Raw genomic sequence first — 19204 nt, 5'->3', positions numbered from 1 at the left:
GCCGTTTCCATGCACTACAGTACTTTGTTATTATAATGGAAAATGGTACAGTACAGAACATTATTAAAAGATTAATTGTTGCATCAACTTTGCTCAGAGTTACTGTAATACTCAAACTTAAACTCTTCTAAATACAGTACAATTACAGCTACAGTATATTTTGTGCGCAATGCCCACATATTATGCAAACATTTTAAATTACAGTACTGTGAATAAAATACTGAAAATAAAAATACATGTACAAGTAATGTAAATAAAATACTGTAAATAACTAAATTTATGCTTACCTAATTAATTTATTTCATTGATGACACGGTGAGTCCAAAGATCATCATCAATTACTGTTGAAAATATCACTCCTGCCAGCAGGAGGAGGCAAAGAGAACCACAGCAAAGCTGTTAAATATCACTCCCCTACCCACAATTCCCCAGTCATTCGACCAAAGGGAAAGGATAGAAAGGAAGTAACACAAGGTGCAGAGGTTCCTGAGGTTTATATAAAAAAAAGAAAAAAGAAACTGTCTGAATACAGGGCGGGCCGTGGACTCCCTGTGTCAAGAAATAAATAAATTTATCAGGTAAGCATAAATTTTGTTTTCTTTCCAATGACACTGTGAGTCCACGGATCATCATCAATTACTGTTGGGAACCAATACCCAAGCCAGAGGAAACAGATGATAAGGGAGGGACAAGACAGGAACCTAAACAGAAGGCACTACTGCTTTAAGAACCTTTCTCCCAAAAAAAGCCTCCGCCGAGGCAAACGTATCGAATTTATAGAATTTGGAAAAAGTGTGCAAAGATGACCAAGTTGTAGCCTTGCAAATCTGTTCCACAGAAGCTTAATTTTCGAAGGTCCAGGAAGAAGAAACAGCCCTTGTGGAATTAGCTGTTTTTTTTAGGAGGTTGCTGTCCAGCAGTCTCATATGCCAAGCGAATAACACTCTTCAGCCAAAAGGAAAGTGAAGTATCGTAGCTTTCTGACCCTTGCATTTCCCAGAAAAACAATGTAGAAGACTGACGAAAGTCCTTAGTTGCCTGCAAATAAAATGTTAGTGCTCGCACAACATCCATATTATGTATCAAGCGTTCTATGTGAGAAGAAGGATTAGGACACAAAGAAGGTACAACGATTTCCTGATTAATATTCTTGACCGAAACAACCTTGGGCAGGAAACTAAACTTAGTTTGCAGAACCACCTTATCAGAGTGAAATATAAGATAAGGGGAATCACACTGTAAAGCAGAGAGTTCAGAAACTCTCAGAGCAGAGGAAATAGCAACAAGAAACAAAACTTTCCAAGATAACATCTTAATATCTAAAGAATGCATAGGCTCAAACGGAGCCTGTTGTAAAACTTTAAGAACAAGGTTAAGACTCCATGGAGGAGTAAAAAGTTTAAACACAGGCCAAATTCTAACCAAGGCCTGACAAAACGAATGCATGTCTGGCACATCTGCCAAGCGCTTATGTAACACTATAGACAATGCCGAAATCTGACCCTTTAGAGTAATTGCCGACAAACCCTTCTCCAGACCACTCTGGAGAAAGGACAAAATACTAGGATTCCTTACTCTACTCCAAGAGTATCCTTTGGATTCACACCAATACAAGTATTTACGCCATATCTTATGGAAAATCCTGCAAGTCACAGGCTTACAAGCCTGAATCAAGGTCTCAATGACTGACTCTGAAAATCCACGCTTAGATAAAACTAAGCATTCAATCTCAAAGCAGTCAGCTTCAGAGAAACGAGGAAGGGACCCTGAAGTAGAAGGTCCTTCCTCAGAGGCAGTCTCCAAGGTGGAAAGGATGACATTTAAACTAGGTCTGCATACCAAATCCTGCGAGGCCATGCCGGGGCTATGAGAATTACAGGCGCCCTCTCCTGCTTGATTTGAGCAATGACTCTTGGAAGGAGAGTGAACGGAGGAAACAGGTATGCTAGACTGAAGTTCCAAGGAACTGCCAGAGCAACAATCAGAAATGCCTGCAGATCTTTTGACCTCGAGCCATATCTCGGAAGTTTGACATTCTGGCAAGAAGCCATGAGAGCCAACTCCGGCTGCCCTCACTTGAGGGTCAAGCTTGAAAACACATCCGAATGAAGTTCCCACTCCCCAGGATGAAAAGTCTGTGTGCTAAGAAAATCCGCTTCCTAATTTTCCACTCCTGGGATGTGGATCACAGAAAGACAGCAGTTGTGGGTCTCCACCCACTGAATAATTCGAGCCACCTCTGTCATGGCCATGGAACTCTGATTTCCCCCCTGGTGTTTGATGTAGACCACCGAGGTTATGTTGTCCAACTGGAATCTGATAAACCAGGCTAAGGCTAACTGAAGCCAGTCCAGAAGAGGATTGAAGATTGTTCTTAGCTCCAAGATGTTTATGGGCAGGACTGACTCCTCCTGGGTCCATAAACCCTGAGCCTTCAACAAGCCCCATACTGCTCCCCAACCTAGACGGCTGGTCATAATCACCCAGGAGGGTCTGCGGAAGCAAGTATCCTGGGAGAGATAATCCTGAGAAAGCCACCATGGAAGAGAGTCTATTGACGCCTGATCTAGATCTCCACATGGAGACAGGTCTGTATAGTCCCCGTTCCATTATTTGAGCATGCATAACTGCAGATATCTGAGATGGAAGCGAGCAAACAGAATGATGTCCATGGAAATCACCATCAGACCGATTACCTCCATACAATGAGCCACTAACGGTCGTGGAGAGCACTGAAGGGCAAAACAAGAGTCGAAAATCTTTCTTTTTCTGACCTCTGTCAGAAAAATCTTCATTAACAGGGAGTCTATTATGGTACCAAAAAATACGACCCTTGTAGCTGGAACCAGAGAACTTTTTTCCTGATTCACCTTCCATCCATGGGATCGAAGAAAAGACAGCAAGATCTCTATATGAGATTCTGCTTGTTGAAAAGATGGCGCCTGAACCCAAAAGTCATCCAGATAAGGTGCCACTGCAATACCCTGAGATCGAAGCACAGTTAAAAGAGCCCCCAGAACCTTTGAAAAAATTCTGGGAGCTGTGGCAAGGCCAAAAGGAAGGGCCACAAACTGGAAATGATTGTCCAAGAAGGTGAATCTCAGAAACTTGTGATGGTCCCTGTGAATAGGAACATGAAGGTATGCATCCATTAGGTCTATGATTGTCATGAACTGACCCTCTTGAACCAAGGGAAGAATGGAGCGTATAGTCTCCATCTTGAAGGATGGCACTCAGAGAAACTTGTTTAAACATTTTAGATCTAGGATTGGTCAAAAAGTTCCCTCCTTTTTGGGAACTATGAACAGATTCAAATAAAATCCCAGACCCCTTTCCTGAAAGGGAACTGGAACTATTACCCCAAGAACGGCATGGTCCTTGACACAATGTAAGAACGCCTCTCTTTTTATCTGGTCTACAGATAATCTGGAGAGGAGAAACCTGTCTCTTGGAGGAAAAGATTTGAAGTCTATTTTGTATCATTGGGAGACAATGTCCACCACCCAGGTATCCGGTACATCTCTTATCCAAGGCTGGGAAAAAAGAGAGAGAGTCTGCCCCTACAAGATCCGCTCCCGGATCAGGGGGCCAACCCTTCCTGCTGACTTGGAATCAGCTGAAGGCTTTTTAGATTGCTTTCCCTTATTCCAGGACTGTTTGGGCTTCCAGGAAGGCTTGGCTTGATCTTGCTTGGAGGAAGGGGAGGAAGACTTGCCTTTAAAGTTATGAAAGGAATGAAAATTACTCTGACATCCCTTCTGCTTATTCTTTTTATCTCAAGGAAGAAAATAACCATTCCCTCCAGTAATATCTGAGATAATTTTGACCAAACCAGGTCCAAACAAGGTCTTACCCTTGTGGAATAGCCATGAGCTTAGATTTAGATGAAACAGGACTTCAACCACAAGCCCCTGCAGGCTAGGACTGCAAAACCAGAAATTTTGGCTCCTAGTTTAATAACCTGTAAGGAAGCATATGTAATGAAGGAATTCGCTAACTTGAGAGCCTTAATCCTGTCCTGGATCTCATCAAAAGGGGTATCCATCTGTAGAGATTCAGACTACGCATCAAACCAGTAAGCCGCAGCGCTGGTAACAGTGGCGATACACACCGCAGGTTGCCATTGTAGACCCTGGGGGACATACATCTTTTTTTAGTAAAGCCTCCAATTTTTTTATCCATTGGATCTTTAAAAGAACAACTATCCTCTATGGGAATAGTAGTCCTCTTGGCTAAAGTGGAGATCACTTCTTCTACCCTAGGAACCATCTGCCATGACTCCTAAATAGAATCCGCTATAGGAAACATCTTCTTAAAAATAGGAGATGGAGAAAAGGGAATTCCAGGTCTTTCCCATTCTTGAGCAATAATCTCCGCAGCACGGTCAGGAACCGGAAAAACCTCCACCGCGGAGGGAACATCAAAGTATTTGTTCAATTTACTAGACTTTTTAGGATTGACTATGATAGTTGTGTTGGATTCGTCCAAAGTAGCCAAAACCTCCTTAAGTAATAAGCAAAGGTGTTCTAGCTTAAATCTGAAGGATACCACTTCAGCATCAGAAGAAGGAATTACACTGTCTGAGTCTGAGATTTCCCCCTCAGATGCTACCAACATGTCTTCTTCCTCAGGCTTATAGGAAGCGATACTCTGGATAGCTAGAACTTGATCAGAAACCTTACTGTTTCCTTAAATTTCCTTTTCCTTTCCTGCAACATGGGGAAAGCTGACAAGGCCTCAGATACCACAAGGGATACCTGGAAGCAATGTCTTGTAGAGAAAATCCTACAGGATTGCAAGAGGAAACACAGGGCACTGTATGTGGAGACTGAAAAAGTTGGGATGCTTGAGGAGAAAGCTGCGGCATATCTGCAGCAGGAGACACCTGAACAGCATTTGCCTGGGATAATGATGGCTCATGGTCAAATATTTTATCTCTATAACTTAAAGTTCTCTCAATGCATGAGGAACAAAAAGGAACTGAGTGTTCCACCTGAGCATCAAAACATAACTGACAAGCAGCAACTTCACCTGGGATAATGGTTTGAAAAGTCTCTTGATCCATCTTATCTAATAAATAAGAGTAAAGAGTAAAAATTCTTTATTTGAAAATAAAAAATAAATGTTTACTGTGTCTTTAAATAGAAATGTGCGTTAGTGCAACAAACCAAATAGACTTCAGGCTACCTATACACCTCAGTAGCTTTACTGAGGTGCCTACCTGTCCTGCAGCTCACAGAGTGACTTCCCTTACAGAAGAAACAATCCCCTTTTCAAATACAGAGCGGTTACAAAGCCCTAACTGCCTAAAAAAATGGCTTACAACAGTAATCTCCATGACCAAAAGTTATTGTATAAAAACTACTAAAACACACTGAGCCACCATAAATCACCTCACAGTCTCAATGCCCAAACTGCCTAAAAGAAACCCCAAACATGAAGGTTTAATAAAGTCCCATATTAAATAAGACAGCTTTTAGCTGTAACAAGTGCCAGCAATCTCCTTGCAAAAAATTTTTTTAAATGGCACTTACCTGAAAGTGCTGTACGGCAGCAGGACAGCTCACCTGGTTTGAGAGGGTGCAGCACCTCAAATGGACCTTTGAAGAGAGAAAAACTGAGTAAACCTACTCTGGTTTTCTAGTTAGGGCAGCAGATTCTTGAGAAAACGCACTGAGGATTGTACCTCAAAACTTCTCAAGTGCTCAAAAGCCACCACTGCCCTACTGAAGAGACTGATGTGGACTAGGCTAGAACCCAGAAATGAACAGAGTAAGCTTACTCTGCTAAAAAAAAAAAAAATCTTGATTGAAGAAAACTTCTCATTAGACACCTAAACTTCACCTCCTCCTTGCACTACAGGCAAAGAGAATGACTGGGGAATTTTGTGTAGGGGAGTGATATTTAACAGCTTTGCTGTGGTGCTCTTTGCCTCCTCCGGCTGGCCAGGAGTGATATTCCCAACAGTAATTGATGATGATTCGTGGACTCACCGTTTCATTAGAAAGAAAAAAATACTGTACAAGTACTGAAAATAAAATACAGTAAATAAAAATACAGGTACTGTACTGTACTCTACCTTTACATACTTTTAATTTTTTAGTGTACACCTGTACAGTATCTGGATTTATTTTTACAGTACTTTACTACAGTACTTTTTCATTCTAAACAGAAAATGGCTATGAAGACATCAACTGTATTCTATACAAATACAGTACTGAACATTATTAAAAAGATTAATTGTTGCATCAACTTTGTTCACAATTACTGTAATACACAAACTTAATCTCTTCTAAATACAGTATTACGTACAATTACAGCTACAGGTACAGTATATACAGTATTGTGCACAATTCCCACTAATAAGCACATCTTATGCAAACATTTTAAAGTACAGTACTGTATAGTGTGTGTTATGTTTTTTTAATCCAGTCCAGAACTGTACTTTAAAATGTTTGTAGCTGCAGATGGAGTCAAAGTTTACATAGATTACTTTTTAATTAAGTTCAATACCATACTTTAAAATGTTTGTACTGAACTGTTGCTGCAGAGGTTTTGCTTGAAGGTCCGGATACAGAATGATCGGGAACAGGCCAGTGTGATCTAAAACAGCAAAATTCAGTAGTTAGTCATCAGAAATAATGATCATAAACAAAACGTTCAAGAGTACTGTTAAATAATGTACAGTACGGTATTAAAAAAAAAGTACTGTACAGTATTTAAGCTATACATACTCTTATACAGTACAGTATACAGATAGTGTACTACAGTTACTTTCTATTGTATGTTTTTACTGTACATACCTTTATTGGTTTACTTGTCCCCACAGTCCCAATAATGTTGCCTGTTTTCTTGAGGCATTGGTTATCCTTTTTTCAATCAAATGTCTAGTGGATGTTATTGGTTCTAGAAGCTCCGGGCAGTTATTAAATAATGCAAACTCTTGCAAACTGGTGAACTTTCTCTAGAGCCGTGATTCTCAACAGCCCACTGCTGTACTGCAACGGCCCTACTGGTGGGCCGTGACCCGATGCTCACTCTGACAGGCCCACCACTCTACATATTTTTGAAATTCTGGACGGGCCTGTCAGAGCACCAGTGTGCATGTCCGCTTGTGCGTTGAAATCGTGTAGCGGCGGGGAGCGTGACACAGTGTGAGAAGAACCAGATCGGCTCACAGGTTAGTAAACCCACTGACACCAATGATGTAACATAATTAGGGCGGCCACTGACACCAGTGAATGTGTTTTATTATAATTAACCCACTGACACCAATGCATTATGTTATTATTACCCAGAACACCTATATATATATATATGGATCCCACTGACACCAATGAATTGTTATGTAATTAACCCATTGTACACCAATGTTTATATATATATATATATATATATATATATATATAGTATCCCACTGACACCAATAAAATATTATATAATTCAATTAATTATTATATAATTAACCCACTGTACACCAATGTATTTATATATATATATATATATATATATATATATATATATATATATATATCCCACTGACACCAATGAATTATTATATAATAACCCACTGTACACCAGTGTGTATGTATATATATATATATATATATATATATATATATGTGTGTGTGTGTGTGTCAGTGGGTTAATTAAATAAATATATATATATATATATATATATATATATATATAACATATCCACACTTTACAACCCACTCCCAATGATTACCAGGCCCTGGATAGCTCCAGCTAAAATTTACCGGGCCTTGAGGTCACTTGACTTGGGAACCCCCGCTCTAGAGCATCTTGGTAACTTTTGATCGATGGCTCACAGGGAATTTATGTGGTTTCAGCACTTTCATCGTCATCCATGTTCTCATCTTCTCGTCTTGTTGTTGATCTAAAAGTTCCATGGCATTTGAAAATGTGCTTTCTGTTGCAAGTTCTTTGTCTATATCAATGTAACAGTCTACTTCACTGTCAACAAGACCTCCTTGCTGAAATAATGAACGAAAATAATTGTTTTCTTCTACAGTCACCTGTATTATTTCTGGCAGTTCTTCACTATTGTTCCTGTTGGAATTATAGAAACCAGCTTTTACAAAGTACTTGCAAATGGTATCTGCAGAAATAGCCTTGCATGCCATAGAAATCCAGTTGACAGCATCAAGGACTGTTATGGACTTGGCAAGCTGGTGTACATTCTGTGTGGTAGAAATGTACACAACCAAGGACTGTAGCAATAAATTTCTATAGTGCGTCTTCATGGTGTAGATAACACTGTGGTTTATTGGCTGTGTTATACTTGTTGTGTTTGCCGGGAACCAGGCTAATTTTACATTGCTAAGTTTCAAATGCGGATGGCCGGTAGCGTTATCCGAAAAGAGAATGACTTTATGACCTTCTCTCTTTATTTTTTTGTTAAAAATCCTGAGAAATTCAGACATGGGCAGCTGTGTAGTGTCTAAGTTCTTGAAGCAATGTGGCTTTGCTGCATTAGCAATCACAAGAGGCTTTGCCAGTCTCCTGTCCATGTTTCCACAGAGGAACACGGTTAAGCTTTCCTTGGATAACTTTCCTCCTGTGCACTTTTCGCGTTTAACAGCCAGAGTTTTTGAAGGTAACAACCTAAAGAATAGGCCAGTTTCATTGCCATTGTAGATATCTTTTGTAGGGTATGGTTCCTTAAGCATTTTGAGCTTTTCTTACCATTGGCCAACAGTTGCTTGATCTACATCCTATGCTTCTCCGCATATTTCATTCCATACAATGCAATGCATCCTTTTAAAACTTTCCAACCAGTCATTCGATGCCTTAAAATCTGTTTTTCCTAATTCTTTGGCTAGTTCGGGGGTTTGTGTTTGCAGTATAAGACCAGAAATTGGTACATTTTTAGACCTTGTTTAGCTCTTCATTTCCAGTTGCCTTCACTTTCCTCTTCACTTCGCCATTGCCAGCTAACCATTCTTCCATGATTTTTTCTTTATTTTTGATAGCTTCATAAATTTGCGTTTTGCCGCACTTAAATTTCTCAACGCATTGTTTTACAGACAACTTATCTTTTGTCCAACCAGTCATTCGATGCCTTAAAATCTGTTTTTCCTAATTCTTTGGCTAGTTCGGGGGTTTGTGTTTGCAGTATAAGACCAGAAATTGGTACATTTTTAGACCTTGTTTAGCTCTTCATTTCCAGTTGCCTTCACTTTCCTCTTCACTTCGCCATTGCCAGCTAACCATTCTTCCATGATTTTTTCTTTATTTTTGATAGCTTCATAAATTTGCGTTTTTTCCGCACTTAAATTTCTCAACGCATTGTTTTACAGACAACTTATCTTTTGTGTAGGCCTCGATCACTTTAACTTTCGCAGGGAGACTAAGGCCTAGATTTGGAGTTCGGCGGTAAAAGGTCTGTTAACGCTCCGCGGGCTTTTTTCTGGCCGCACCATAAAATTAACTCTGGTATCGAGAGTTCAAACAAATGCTGCGTTAGGCTCCAAAAAAGGAGCGTAGAGCATTTTTACCGCAAATGCAACTCTCGATACCAGAGTTGCTTACGGACGCGGCCGGCCTCAAAAACGTGCTCATGCACGATTCTCCCATAGGAAACAATGGGGCTGTTTGAGCTGTAAAAAAACCTAACACCTGCAAAAAAGCAGCGTTCAGCTCCTAACTCAGCCCCATTGTTTCCTATGGGGAAACACTTCCTACGTCTGCACCTAACACTCTAACATGTACCCCGAGTCTAAACACCCCTAACCTTACACTTATTAACCCCTAATCTGCCGCCCCCGCTATCGCTGACCCCTGATGTTCCGATCAGCCAATAGAATGCGAGCTCAATCTGATTGGCTGATTGGATCGGCCAATCGGATTGAACTAGATTCTGATTGGCTGATTCCATCAGCCAATCAGAAAATTCCTACCTTAATTCCGATTGGCTGATAGAATCCTATCAGCCAATCGGAATTCGAGGGACGCCATCTTGGATGACGTCCCTTAAAGGAACAGTCATTCGTCGTTCAGTCGTCGGTCCGGATGGATGTTCCGCGCTGGAGGTCTTCAGGATCCTGCCACTTCGCTCCGGATGGAAGAAGATCGAAGATGCCGCTTGGAGAAGATGTTTGCCGGTCCGGATGTCCTCTTCTTGCCGGATAGGAGGAAGACTTTGGAGCCTCTTCTGGACCGGATTATGGATCGCCAACCCCCGCTTGGGTTGGATGAAGATCTTGGAGCCAGGACGGATCGGTGATACCTGGATGGTGAAGACAAGGTAGGAAGATCTTCAGGGGATTAGTGTTAGGTTTATTTAAGGGGGGTTTGGGTTAGATTAGGGGTATGTGGGTGGTGGGTTGTAATGTTGGGGGGGGGGTATTGTATGTTTTTTTTTACAGGCAAAAGAGCTGAAATTCTTGGGGCATGCCCCGCAAAGGGCCCTGTTCAGGGCTGGTAAGGTAAAAGAGCTTGTAACTTTTTTAATTTAGAATAGGGTAGGGAATTTTTTATTTTGGGGGGCTTTGTTATTTTATTAGGGGGCTTAGAGTAGGTGTAATTAGTTTAAAATTGTTGTAATATTTTTCTTATGTTTGTAAATATTTTTTTATTTTCTGTAACTTAGTTCTTTTTTATTTTTTGTACTTTAGCTAGTTTATTTAATTGTATTTATTTGTAGGAATTGTGTTTAATTAATTTATTGATAGGGTAGTGTTAGGTTTAATTATAACTTAGGTTAGGATTTATTTTACAGGTAAATTTGTTATTATTTTAACTAGGTAACTATTAAATAGTTCTTAACTATTTAATAGCTATTGTACCTGGTTAAAATAATTACAAAGTTGCCTGTAAAATAAATATTAATCCTAAAATAGCTATAATATAATTATAATTTATATTGTAGCTATATTAGGATTTATTTTACAGGTAAGTATTTAGCTTTAAATTGGAATAATTTATTTAATAAGAGTTAATTTATTTCGTTAGATGTAAATTATATTTAACTTAGGGGGGTGTTAGTGTTAGGGTTAGACTTAGCTTTAGGGGTTAATCCATTTATTAGAATAGCGGTGAGCTCCGGTCGGCAGATTAGGGGTTAATAATTGAAGTTAGGTGTCGGCGATGTTAGGGAGGGCAGATTAGGGGTTAATACTATTTATGATAGGGTTAGTGAGGTGGGTTAGGGGTTAATAACTTTATTATAGTAGCGCTCAGGTCCGCTCGGCAGATTAGGAGTTAATAAGTGTAGGCAGGTGTCGGCGACGTTGTGGGGGGCAGATTAGGGGTTAATAAATATAATATAGGGGTCGGCGGTGTTAGGGGTAGCAGATTAGGGGTACATAGGGATAACGTAGGTGGCGGCGCTTTGCGGTCGGAAGATTAGGGGTTAATTATTTTAAGTAGCTGGCGGCGACGTTGTGGGGGGCAGGTTAGGGGTTAATAAATGTAATACAGGGGTCGGCGGGGTTAGGGGCAGCAGATTAGGGGTACATAAATATAACGTAGGTGGCGGTCGGCAGATTAGGGGTTAAAAATTTTAATCGAGTGTCGGCGATGTGGGGGGCCTCGGTTTAGGGGTACATAGGTAGTTTATGGGTGTTAGTGTACTTTAGGGTACAGTAGTTAAGAGCTTTATAAACCGGCGTTAGCCAGAAAGCTCTTAACTCCTGCTATTTTCAGGCAGCTGGAATTTTGTCGTTAGAGCTCTAACGCTCACTTCAGAAACGACTCTAAATACCAGCGTTAGAAAGATCCCATTGAAAAGATAGGCTACGCAAATGGCGTAGGGGGATCTGCGGTATGGAAAAGTCGCGGCTGAAAAGTGAGCGTTAGACCCTTTAATCACTGACTCCAAATAACAGCGGGCGGCCAAAACCAGCGTTAGGAGCCTCTAACGCTGGTTTTGACGGCTACCGCCGAACTCCAAATCTAGGCCTAAGAGTGTTGCACTTTCTAGGAGCCATTTTGTGTCCCACATCTCTTCCGTTTCAGCGTCTGTTCCAATACCCCTTCCGTTTCAGCATCCTTCCCACACCACTTCCGTTTCTGCGTTGCCACACCCCTTCCGCGTTACATTTTCGAGCTCATCCAGGTAATTAAACATAATGTATACGCAATTAACACTGTGACCACGTTACGTTGGACAGGTTGCGGGTTATCCAGGTAGTTAAACAATAAAAGGATACCACTAAGTGCCGGGACGGTGGAAGACAGTTGATATACTGAGTGAGAGTGCTCTCCCTTGTTACTATATATATATATATATATATATATATATATATATATATATACACACAGTGAGTACACCCATCACATTTTTGTAAATATTTTATTATATATTTTTATGTGACAACACTGAAGAAATGACACTTTACTACAATGTAAAGTAGTGAGTGTACAAACAGTGTCCCCTCAAAATAACTCAACACACAGCCATTAATGTCTAAACCGTTGGCAACAAAAGTGAATACACCCCTAAGTGGAAATGTCCAAATTGGGCCAAAAGTGTCAATATTTTGTGTGGTCACCATTATTTTCCAGCACTGCCTTAACCCTCTTGGGCATGGAGTTCACCAGAGCTTCACAGGTTGCCACTGGAGTCCTTTTCCACTCCTCCATGAAGACATCACGGAACTGGTGGATGTTAGAGACCTTGCGCTCTCCCACCTTCCGTTTGAGTATACCCTACAGATGCTCAATAGGGTTTAGGTCTGGAGACATGCTTGGCAGTCTAATTTGATGCAGTGCGCGGCGTATGGTCTGGGCACTGACAGGCTGACCCCCCATCTCTTCAACCTCTGCAGCAATACTGGCAGCACTCATACGTCTATTTACCAAAGACAACCTCTGGATATGATGCTGAGCATGTGCATTCAACTTCTTTGGTCGACCATGGCCAGGCTTGTTCTGAGTGGAAACTGTCCTGTGAAACTGCTGTATGGTCTTGCCCACCATGCTGCAGCTCAGTTTCAGGGTCTTGGCTATATTCTTATAGCCTAGCCTAGTATGAGAGAGTGTGAGAGCAATAACACCAAATTTAACACACCTGCTCCCCATTCACACCTGAGACCTTGTAACACTAACGAGTCACATGACAACGGGGAGGGAAAATTGCTAATTGGGCCCAATTTGGACATTTCCACTTAGGGGTGTACTCACTTTTGTTGCCAATGGTTTAGACATTAATAACTGTTGTGGCCTAGATTTAGAGTTCGGCGGTAAAAGGGCTGTTAACGCTCCGCGGGTTTTTTTCTGGCCGCACCATAAATTTAACTCTGGTATCGAGAGTTCAAACAAATGCTGCGTTAGGCTCCAAAAAAGGAGCGTAGAGCATTTTTACCGCAAATGCAACTCTCGATACCAGAGTTGCTTACGGACGCGGCCGGCATCAAAAACGTGCTCGTGCACGATTCTCCCATAGGAAACAATGGGGCTGTTTGAGCTGAAAAAAAACCTAACACCTGCAAAAAAGCAGCGTTCAGCTCCTAACGCAGCCCCATTGTTTCCTATGGGGAAACACCTCCTAAGTCTGCACCTAACACCCTAACATGTACCCCGAGTCTAAACACCCCTAACCTTACACTTATTAACCCCTAATCTGCCGCCCCCGCTATCGCTGACCCCTGCATTACACTTTTAACCCCTAATCTGCCGCTCCGTAAACCGCCGCCACCTACGTTATCCCTATGTACCCCTAATCTGCTGCCCTAACATCGCCGACCCCTATGTTATATTTATTAACCCCTAATCTGCCCCCCACAACGTCGCCGACACCTACCTACACTTATTAACCCCTAATCTGCCGAGCGGACCTGAGCGCTACTATAATAAAGTTATTAACCCCTAATCCGCCTCACTAACCCTATCATAAATAGTATTAACCCCTAATCTGCCCTCCCTAACATCGCCGACACCTACCTTCAATTATTAACCCCTAATCTGCCGACCGGAGCTCACCGCTATTCTAATAAATGTATTAACCCCTAAAGCTAAGTCTAACCCTAACACTAACACCCCCCTAAGTTAAATATAATTTTTATCTAACGAAATTAATTAACTCTTATTAAATAAATAATTCCTATTTAAAGCTAAATACTTACCTGTAAAATAAATCCTAATATAGCTACAATATAAATTATAATTATATTATACCTATTTTAGGATTAATATTTATTTTACAGGCAACTTTGTAATTATTTTAACCAGGTACAATAGCTATTAAATAGTTAAGAACTATTTAATAGTTACCTAGTTAAAATAATTACAAATTTACCTGTAAAATAAATCCTAACCTAAGATATAATTAAACCTAACACTACCCTATCAATAAAATAATTAAATAAACTACCTACAATTACCTACAATTAACCTAACACTACACTATCAATAAATTAATTAAACACAATTGCTACAAATAAATAACATTAAATAAACTATCTAAAGTACAAAAAATAAAAAAGAACTAAGTTACAGAAAATAATAAAATATTTACAAACATAAGAAAAATATTACAACAATTTTAAACTAATTACACCTACTCTAAGCCCCCTAATAAAATAACAAAGCCCCCCAAAATAAAAAAATTCCCTACCCTATTCTAAAATACAAATATTACAAGCTCTTTTACCTTACCAGCCCTGAACAGGGCCCTTTGCGGGGCATGCCCCAAGAATTTCAGCTCTTTTGCCTGTAAAAAAAAACATACAATACCCCCCCCCAACATTACAACCCACCACCCACATACCCCTAATCTAACCCAAACCCCCCTTAAATAAACCTAACACTACCCCCCTGATGATCTTCCTACCTTGTCTTCACCATGCCAGGTTCACCGATCCGTCCTGGCTCCAAGATCTTCATCCAACCCAAGCGGGGGCTAGACATCCACTGAAGAAGTCCAGAAGAGGGTCCAAAGTCTTCCTCCTATCCGGCAAGAAGAGGACATCCGGACCGGCAAACATCTTCTCCAAGCGGCATCTTCTATCTTCTTCCATCCGATGACGACCGGCTCCATCTTGAAGACCTCCAGCGCGGATCCATCCTCTTCTTCCGACGACTAGACGACGAATGACGGTTCCTTTAAGGGACGTCATCCAAGATGGCGTCCCTCGAATTCCGATTGGCTGATAGGATTCTATCAGCCAATCGGAATTAAGGTAGGAATTTTCTGATTGGCTGATGGAATCAGCCAATCAGAATATAGTTCAATCCGATTGGCTGATCCAATCAGCCAATCAGATTGAGCTCGCATTCTATTGGCTGTTCCGATCAGCCAATAGAATGCGAGCTCAATCTGATTGGCTGATTGGATCAGCCAATCGGATTGAACTATATTCTGATTGGCTGATTCCATCAGCCAATCAGAAAATTCCTACCTTAATTCCGATTGGCTGATAGAATCCTATCAGCCAATCGGAATTCGAGGGACGCCATCTTGGATGACGTCCCTTAAAGGAACCGTCATTCGTCGTCTAGTCGTCGGAAGAAGAGGATGGATCCGCGCTGGAGGTCTTCAAGATGGAGCCGGTCGTCATCGGATGGAAGAAGATAGAAGATGCCGCTTGGAGAAGATGTTTGCCGGTCCGGATGTCCTCTTCTTGCCGGATAGGAGGAAGACTTTGGACCCTCTTCTGGACTTCTTCAGTGGATGTCTAGCCCCGCTTGGGTTGGATGAAGATCTTGGAGCCAGGACGGATCGGTGAACCTGGCATGGTGAAGACAAGGTAGGAAGATCATCAGGGGGGTAGTGTTAGGTTTATTTAAGGGGGGTTTGGGTTAGATTAGGGGTATGTGGGTGGTGGGTTGTAATGTTGGGGGGGGGTATTGTATGTTTTTTTTTACAGGCAAAAGAGCTGAAATTCTTGGGGCATGCCCCGCAAAGGGCCCTGTTCAGGGCTGGTAAGGTAAAAGAGCTTGTAATATTTGTATTTTAGAATAGGGTAGGGAATTTTTTATTTTGGGGGGCTTTGTTATTTTATTAGGGGGCTTAGAGTAGGTGTAATTAGTTTAAAATTGTTGTAATATTTTTCTTATGTTTGTAAATATTTTATTATTTTCTGTAACTTAGTTCTTTTTTATTTTTTGTACTTTAGATAGTTTATTTAATGTTATTTATTTGTAGCAATTGTGTTTAATTAATTTATTGATAGTGTAGTGTTAGGTTAATTGTAGGTAATTGTAGGTAGTTTATTTAATTATTTTATTGATAGGGTAGTGTTAGGTTTAATTATATCTTAGGTTAGGATTTATTTTACAGGTAAATTTGTAATTATTTTAACTAGGTAACTATTAAATAGTTCTTAACTATTTAATAGCTATTGTACCTGGTTAAAATAATTACAAAGTTGCCTGTAAAATAAATATTAATCCTAAAATAGGTATAATATAATTATAATTTATATTGTAGCTATATTAGGATTTATTTTACAGGTAAGTATTTAGCTTTAAATAGGAATTATTTATTTAATAAGAGTTAATTAATTTCGTTAGATAAAAATTATATTTAACTTAGGGGGGTGTTAGTGTTAGGGTTAGACTTAGCTTTAGGGGTTAATACATTTATTAGAATAGCGGTGAGCTCCGGTCGGCAGATTAGGGGTTAATAATTGAAGGTAGGTGTCGGCGATGTTAGGGAGGGCAGATTAGGGGTTAATACTATTTATGATAGGGTTAGTGAGGCGGATTAGGGGTTAATAACTTTATTATAGTAGCGCTCAGGTCCGCTCGGCAGATTAGGGGTTAATAAGTGTAGGTAGGTGTCAGCGACGTTGTGGGGGGCAGATTAGGGGTTAATAAATATAACATAGGGGTCGGCGATGTTAGGGGTAGCAGATTAGGGGTACATAGGGATAACGTAGGTGGCGGCGATTTGCGGTCGGAAGATTAGGGGTTAATTATTTTAAGTAGCTTGCGGCGACGTTGTGGGGGGCAAGTTAGGGGTTAATAGATATAATACAGGGGTCGGCGGTGTTAGGGGCAGCAGATTAGGGGTACATAAGTATAACGTAGGTGGCGGTCGGCAGATTAGGGGTTAAAAATTTTAATCGAGTGGCGGCGATGTGGGGGGACCTCGGTTTAGGGGTACATAGGTAGTTTATGGGTGTTAGTGTACTTTAGGGTACAGTAGTTAAGAGCTTTATAAACCGGCGTTAGCCAGAAAGCTCTTAACTCCTGCTATTTTCAGGCGGCTGGAATCTTGTCGTTAGAGCTCTAACGCTCACTGCAGAAACGACTCTAAATACCAGCGTTAGAAAGATCCCATTGAAAAGATAGGCTACGCAAATGGCGTAGGGGGATCTGCGGTATGGAAAAGTCGCGGCTGAAAAGTGAGCGTTAGACCCTTTAATCACTGACTCCAAATACCAGCGGGCGCCCAAAACCAGCGTTAGGAGCCTCTAACGCTGGTTTTGACGGCTACCGCCGAACTCTAAATCTAGGCCTGTGTGTTTTGTTATTTTAAGGGGACAGCACATTTACACTGTTGTAAATTTACATTGTAGCAAAGTGTCATTTCTTCAGTGTTGTCACATGAAAAGATATAATAAAATATTTACAAAAATGTGATGGGTATACTCACTTTTGTGAGATACTGTGTATATATATATATATATATATATATATATATATATGTGTGTGTGTGTGTGAAAACTGTCCAAGACGGACTCTGTATAACACGGAAACCTGACCATGTCGGAAATATTCCACCGTCCCGTCGCTTAGTGGTATACTTATATTGTTTAACTACCTGGATAAGCTTTTGTGAGATACTGTATATATATATATATATATATATATATATATATATATATATATATATATATATATGTGTGTATATATATATATATATATATATATATATATTTATAATGCAAAAAAAAAATAATCTAGTGTACAATGTCACAATTTTTGCTCCACATAGTAAAGATACAATTTAAAAATAAAGTTATATTTAATTGTTCTCAGGTATTGCAGTTATTACTGTATAGTATTAAACAGAGTCAGACTAGAGAACAAGTTATATGAAGGTTTTGTTAGATAACACTACTGGCATCATACAGTATAACCACTGAAGCAGACCACAAAACACATATTCCCAACCCCCTACCTTATTTGACAGTTATGCATGTCTACAGCTATAACAATTGTACATCCATTAAAGACAAAATATATAGGTGTACATATGTATATATATATATATATATATATATAAACAAATACACACACATACATATACACACACACCTCCAAATAGATTTATCACCTATAATAATTTTACATCCATTAAAGACTAAATATATAATTGTGTGTGTGTGTATATATATATCTATATATATATATATGCACACATACACAGTCACTACACACACATATTACAAATATATGTACCACCTATGCAATTAATCGCGGCAATTAATCAATGCAATATGAAACCACAAGGGTATGCAACTTTTAGCCCGCCCCCAATGAAAAGCAAAGCAATCAAGCTCGAAAGATTAAGGAAGCGTTGCATTGCACTCGTTATTTTTGCAGAACAAACAAAATCTTAAAAAATACTTGACACATTGAGGCTTCACAGTAACAAACAAAAATATTTATCAGACAGGAGGCTGCATACTGCTGTAGATTCGTATTTGTAAAGTCCCTATACCTTGCCCTCATTAAACATGGCCGCATCTACATTAAAGAAGTACAACTATACCTCTGATCTATGCGGTGACGCATTCAGAAATTTACGGGCATGAGGAAGAGCTGTGAATGTGCGCTTGCGCTATGCTCCATCAGTGGAGGCTCCTCCATTTGTGCAAAGTCACATGTGAACCCCCTGGGGCAAGAGGGGCAAAGAGGAAAAAAAAAATGAGCCAAAAAAAAAAATGAGAAAAAAAAAAAGCCAAAAAAAAAATATATAATTTTATTTTTTATTATCATTATTATTGTGTCATAAATAATCATTTCAGCACATAATGTAGGTATAATAAAGTTAAGGCTTAAAGGCAGGCTCTCAGACAGGCTATGTTGTGTATAATATCATCACATCATGTATTTAACTCAAACAGGAGGGGAGCTAGGACGACAGAGCAGAGCCCAGACTGCTGCACTGACGTCACCACCAGGCAGACCCACACCGCGTCAGTCAGTCTCCTCCTCCTGATTTCTCCCGACCAGCCAGCCCAGCCCCAGTTTTGCAAAAAAAGATAAAAGTTTTTTTTATTTTAAA

General features: G+C 40.1%; 1 protein-coding gene across 1 annotated transcript in view; it reads right to left on the bottom strand.

The window, feature by feature from the left end:
• The window catches only part of LOC128649667 (CD209 antigen-like protein E), a 283146-nt gene extending 276549 nt beyond the window's left edge, over nucleotides 1–6597 (bottom strand). Inside the window, exon 1 of the mRNA XM_053703049.1 lies at nucleotides 6540–6597. The gene's annotated coding sequence lies outside the window, so the exon portion shown is untranslated. The remainder of the gene's footprint in view (nucleotides 1–6539) is intronic.
• Nucleotides 6598–19204: the final 12607 nt, after the last annotated feature.

The sequence above is a fragment of the Bombina bombina genome, chromosome 2, assembly GCF_027579735.1.
Source record: "Bombina bombina isolate aBomBom1 chromosome 2, aBomBom1.pri, whole genome shotgun sequence".
Lineage (NCBI taxonomy): Eukaryota > Metazoa > Chordata > Amphibia > Anura > Bombinatoridae > Bombina > Bombina bombina.
The sequence above is the reverse complement of the archived record's forward strand: the minus strand, read 5'-3'. Positions and strand labels throughout refer to the sequence as shown.